We start from the raw sequence: 6,297 nt of genomic DNA, 5'->3' as shown, positions 1-6,297 counted from the left end.
CACACACACACACACACACACACACACACACACACACACACACACACACACACACACACACACACACACACACACACACACACACACACACACACACACACACACACACACACACACATGGTAATGCATTATTTACAGCTAGCAAAGTCAGGGTATTTCTCCAGAATGGTCTGTAATATACCACTGTGGATAAAATACTTTGCCATTTCTTGAACATTTCTGAGTGAGTTGTTTCTAAATTCATTAATTTGATCACACTCCAGTACATAATGACGCAGGGTGTGACAATAGTCTCTGTAAATACCTTTGTAACTTGTCATGATTGTGACCAGACCTACCTGGAGTTCATTACCTTTGTAACTTGTGAGCTCATTACCTTTGTACCTAGTTCAGCTATCAAAACTTTGGGGGCCCAGTCCCTGGACCCATTACGTACCTCTGTAATCTGTAAATACCTTTGTAACTTGTCATGATTGTGACTAGAACTACCTGGAGTTCATTACCTTTGTAAATTGAGTTCATTACCTCTGTAACTTGCTCAGCTATCAAAACTTTGGAGTCCAGTCCCTGGACCAATTATGTACCTCTGTAATCTTTTGACTACCGCCCACAGGATGGGTATGGGGTGCATAATAAACATATTAAACTAACTATCATGTGGCCCGGTGGCCTGGTGGCTAAAGCTCCCGCTTCACACACGGAGGACCCGGGTTCGATTCCCGGCGGGTGGAAACATTCGACACGTTTCCTTACACCTGTTGTCCTGTTCAACTAGCAGCAAATAGGTACCTGGGTGTTAGTCGACTGGTGTGGGTCGCATCCTGGGGGACAAGATTAAGGACCCCAATGGAAATAAGTTAGACAGTCCTCGATGACGCACTGACTTTCTTGGGTTATCCTGGGTGGCTAACCCTCCGGGGTTAAAAATCCGAACGAAATCTTATCTGATCTTATCTTATCTTGTCTGACTTTTTTGGGTTATCCTAGGTTCCCTACACATATGCTGCTATGTATGATAATTCTATGTAACTGTATTTGTGTTTACCTGAATAAACTTACTTACTTACTTACTTACTTGCTTCTAGTAAAGACGTTTGGAGATGGTTATGTGTTGTTGTTTATCGTTGTTGGGTTTATCAGGGCCACTGGCAGCATAAGCCGTATCGAACCCGGTTTCTCGATGGTATGAGAAAAAATTGTTTTTGCCCAAGGCTGGGCGATGAGTGAAAAAGGAACGAAAGTTTCTTTGTAAATAGATTATTATTATTATTATAATCAAGGGGGAAGCGCTAAACCCGTAGGATTATACAGCGCCCAGGGGAGGGGGGATGTGGAAGGCATTCAGGCTTAATTCGGGGAACTGGAGCACAGATCCAATTCCTTAAATCAAGAGCCCCTCACCAACATCAAGGAACCTTCCATGAGGGGTTTTGTAAATAGAGATAGAAACTTGAAGTTTCCAATTACATCCGGTGGACGCCCTTGCCAAGCCCCAGCAGACAGGGACGCCAACACCCCCACCTGAGTTCAGTAACCGACTTCCCACCAAAGACTGTTAACGAAGTTTCCGCAGAGAGGAAAAAAAATGGAGCTGGCTAAAAGTAAGCTGATGAACATGTGCCCCTCTTGTAGTGCCCGGCGGGCAAAATAGATGAGGTCAAGCGTCCCAGAGAGAACGGTGGAAATTTGTCATTCATACTCAGGCGAGAGAGAGACGTCCACACCCGACGAAGGCTGGCGCAGAAGTCTCGCTAACAGTCATGTGTTGAACATCTGTAGGACATTCCCCTTAGCTCTGGAACTAACCTTGATGCGAACCTTTTCACTTTCTCTAATTTCTTATCGTGCTTGACCCGGTGCGGGTTCCAAACTGGTGCTGCATACTCTAGTATGGGCCTGACGTACACGGTGTACAGTGTCTTGAACGATTCTTTACTTAGGTATCGGAATGCTAATCTCAGGTTTGCCAGGCGCCCAAATGCTGCAGCAGTTATCTGGTTGATGTGTGCTTCTGGAGATGTGCTCGGTGTTATACTCACCCCAAGATCTTTCTCCTTGACTATACTGTGTCTGCGGTCTTCTTTGTCCTACCCCAATCTTCATGACTGCATTTGGCAGGGTTAAACTCAAGGAGCCAGTTGCTGGACCAGGCTTGTAGCCTGTCCGGGTCTCTTTGTAGTCCTGCCTGATCCTCGACCGATTTGATTCCCCTCATTTACTTCACATCATCTGCAAACAAGGACACTTCTGAGTCTATCCCTTCCGTTATGTCATTCACATATAACAAAAACAGCACAGGTCCTAGGACTGACCCCTGTGGAACCCCACTAGTCACAGCTGCCCACTCTGACACCTCGTCATGTACCATGACTCGTTGTTGCCTCCCTGTCAGGTATTCTCTGATCCATTGCAGTGCCTTTCCTGTTATGTGTGCCTGATCCTCTAGCTTTTGCAGTAACCTCTTATGAGGAACTGTGTCGAAGGCCTTCTTGCAGTCCAAGAAAATGCAGTCTATCCACCCCTCTCTCTCTTGTCTTACTTCTGTCACCTTGTCATAAAACTCCAGTAGGTTTGTGACACAGGATTTTCCTTCCCTGAAACCATGCTGGTTGTCGATTATACACTTGTTTCTTTCCAGGTGCTTCACTACTCTCCTCCTGATGACCTTCTCCATGACTTTGCATACTATACACGTTAGTGACAAAGGTCTGTAGTTTAATGCCTCATGTCTGTCTCCTTTTTTAAAAATTGGGACTACATTTGCCAACGTCCATACCTCAGGGAGTTGCCCAGTTTCAATGGATGTGTTGAAAATCTTAGTTAATGGCACATACAGCATCTCTGCTCCCTCTCTAAGGACCCATGGAGACATGTCTGGTCTCACCGCCTTTGAGGTGTTAACTTCACATAGCAGCTTCTTCACCTCCTCCTTGGTTATGTGTGTGTGTGTGTGTGTGTGTGTGTGTGTGAACTCACCTAATTGTACTCACCTAATTGTGGTTGCAAGGGTCGAGACTCAGCTCCTGGCCCTGCCTCTTCACTGACCGCTACTGGGTCCTCCCTCTCCCTGCTCCATGAGCTTTATCATACCTCGTCTTAAAACCATGTATAGTTCCTGCCTCCACTACATAGCTTGCCAGACTATTCCATTTCCTAACAACTCTATGACTGAAGAAATACTTCCTAACATCCTTTTGACTCCTCTGAGTCTTCGGCTTCCAATTGTGACCCCTTGTTTCTGTGTCCCATCTCTGGAACATCCTGTCTCTGTCCACCTTGTCTATTCCATGCAGTATTTTATATATCATTATCATGTCTCCCCTGACCCGCCTGTCCTCCAGTGTCGTCAGACCGATTTCCCTTAACCTTTCTTCATAGGACATTCCCCTTAGCTCTGGAACTAACCTTGTTGCAAATCTTTGCACTTTCTCTAATTTCTTGACGTGTTTGACCAGCTGTGGGTTCCAAACTGGTGCTGCGTACTCCAGTATGGGCCTGACGTACACAGTGTATAAAGTCTTGAACGATTCTTTGCTGAGGTACCGTGTGTGTTTGTGTATTCACCTAGTTGTACTCACCTAGTTGTGGTTGCAGGGGTCGAGTCCCAGCTCCTGGCCCCGCCTCTTCACTGGTCGCTACTAGGTCACTCTCCCTGTACTCACCTAATTGAGGTTGTAGGGGTTGAGTCCAAGCTCCTGGCCCCACCTATTCACTGTTCGCTACTAGGTCACTTTCTCTGAACCGTGAGCTTTATCATACCTCTGCTTAAAGCTATGTATGGATCCTGCCTCCACTACATCCCTTCCCAAACTATTCCACTTCCTGACTACTCTGTGGCTGAAGAAATACTTCCTAACATCCCTGTGATTCATCTGTGTCTTCAACTTCCAACTGTGTCCCCTTGTTGCTGTGTCCCATCTCTGGAACATCCTGTCTTTGTCCACCTTGTCAATTCCTCTCAATATTTTGTATGTCGTTATCATGTCCCCCCTATCTCTCCTGTCCTCCAGTGTCGTCAGGTTGATTTCCCCTAACCTCTCCTCGTAGGACATACCTCTTAGCTCTGAGACTAGTCTTGTTGAAAACCTTTGCACTTTCTCTAGTTTCTTTACGTGCTTGTGTGTGTGTGTGTGTGTGTGTGTACTCACCTAATTGTGGTTGCAGGGGTCGAGACTCAGCTACTGGCCCCGCCTCTTCACTGATCGCTACTAGGTCCTCTCTCTCTCTGCTTCCTGAGCTTTGTCATACCTCGTCTTAAAGCTATGTATGGTTCCTGCCTCCACTACATCACTTGCTAGGCTATTTCACTTCCTGACGACTCTGTGACCGAAGAAGTACTTCCTAACATCCCTGTGACTCGTCTGAGTCTTCAGCTTCCAATTGTGACTCCTTGTTTCTGTGTTCCCTCTCTGGAACATCCTGTCTCTGTCTACCTTGTCTATTTCATGCATTATTTTGTATGTTGTTATCATGTCTCCCCCGACCCACCTGTCCTCCAGTGTCGTCAGTCCGATTTCCCTCAGCTTTTCTTCATAGGACATTCCCCTTGAGCTCTGGAACTAGCCTTGTTGCAAACCTTTGTACTTTCTCTAATTTCTTGACGTGCTTGACCAGGTGTGGGTTCCAAACTGGTGCTGCATACTCCAGTATGGGCCTGACGTACAAGGTGTATAGTGTCTTGAACGATTCCTTACTAAGGTATCGGAACGCTATTCTCAGGTTTGCCAGGCGCCCATATGCTGCAGCAGTTATCTGGTTGATGTGTGCTTCCGAAGACGTGCTCGGTGTTACACTCACCCCAAGATCTTTCTCCCTGAGTGAGGTTTGCAGCCTTTGTCCACCTAGCCTATATTCTGTCTGCGGTCTTCTTTGCCCTTCCCCAATCTTTATGACTTTGCATTTGTGTGTGCGTGTGTGTGTGTGTGTGTGTGTACTCACCTAATTGTAGTTGCAGGAGTCGAGACTCAGCTCCTGGTCCCGCCTCTTCACTGAACGCTACTAGGTCCTCTCTCTCCCTGCTCCATGAGCTATATCATACCTCGTCTTAAAGCTATGTATGGTACCTGCCTCCACTAAATCGCTCGCCAGACTATTCCACTTCCTGACCACTCTATGACTGAAAAAATACTTCCTAACATCCCTGTGACTCATCTGAGTCTTCAACCCCTTGTTTCTGTGTCCCCTCTCTCTAACATCTTGTCTCTGTCCACCTTGTCTATTCCACGCAGTATTTTGTATGTCGTTATCATGTGTCCCCTATCCCTCCTGTCCTCCAGTGTCGTCAGGCCGATTTCATAGGACATACCCCTTAGCTCTAGAACTAACCTTGTCGCAAACCTTTGCACTTTCTCTAATTTCTTAACGTGCTTGGCCCGGTGTAGGTTCCAAACAGGTGCTGCATACTGGAGTTTACCTGGAGAGAGTTCCGGGGGTCAACGCCCCCGCGGCCCGGTCTGAGACCAGGCCTCCTGGTGGATCAGAGCCTGATCAACCAGGCTGTTGCTGCTGGCTGCACGCAAACCAACATACGAGCCACAGCCCGGCTGATCCGGAACTGACTTTAGGTGCTTGTCCAGTGCCAGCTTGAAGACTGCCAGGGGTCTGTTGGTAATCCCCCTTATGTGTGCTGGGAGGCAGTTGAACAGTCTCGGGCCCCTGACACTTATTGTATGGTCTCTTAACGTGCTAGTGACACCCCTGCTTTTCATTGGGGGGATGGTGCATCGTCTGCCAAGTCTTTTGCTTTCGTAGTGGGTGATTTTCGTGTGCAAGTTCGGTACTAGTCCCTCTAGGATTTTCCAGGTGTATATAATCATGTATCTCTCCCTCCTGCGTTCCAGGGAATACAGGTTTAGGAACCTCAAGCGCTCCCAATAATTGAGGTGTTTTATCTCCGTTATGCGCGCCGTGAAAGTTCTCATACTCCAGTATGGGCCTGACGTACACGGTGTCCAGTATCTTGAAAGATTCCTTACTTAGGTATCGGAATGCTAATCTCAGGTTTACCAGGCGCCCATATGCTGCAGCTGCTATCTGGTTGATGTGTGCTTCCGGAGACATGCTCGATGTTATAATCACCCCAAGATCTTTCTCCTTGAGCGAGGTTTGCCGTCGTTGGCCACCTAGACTATACTCTGTTTGCGGTCTTCTTTGCCCTTCTCCAATCTTCATGACTTTGCATTTGGCAGGGTTGAATTAAAGTAGCCAGTTGCTGGACCAGGTGTCTAGCCTGTCCAGGTCTCTTTGAAGTCCTGCCTGGTCCTCATCTGATTTAATTCTCCTCATTAACTTCACATC

Source organism: Cherax quadricarinatus, chromosome 44 (assembly GCF_038502225.1).
Source record: "Cherax quadricarinatus isolate ZL_2023a chromosome 44, ASM3850222v1, whole genome shotgun sequence".
Taxonomy (NCBI): domain Eukaryota; kingdom Metazoa; phylum Arthropoda; class Malacostraca; order Decapoda; family Parastacidae; genus Cherax; species Cherax quadricarinatus.
This window is presented reverse-complemented; position numbering follows the sequence as displayed.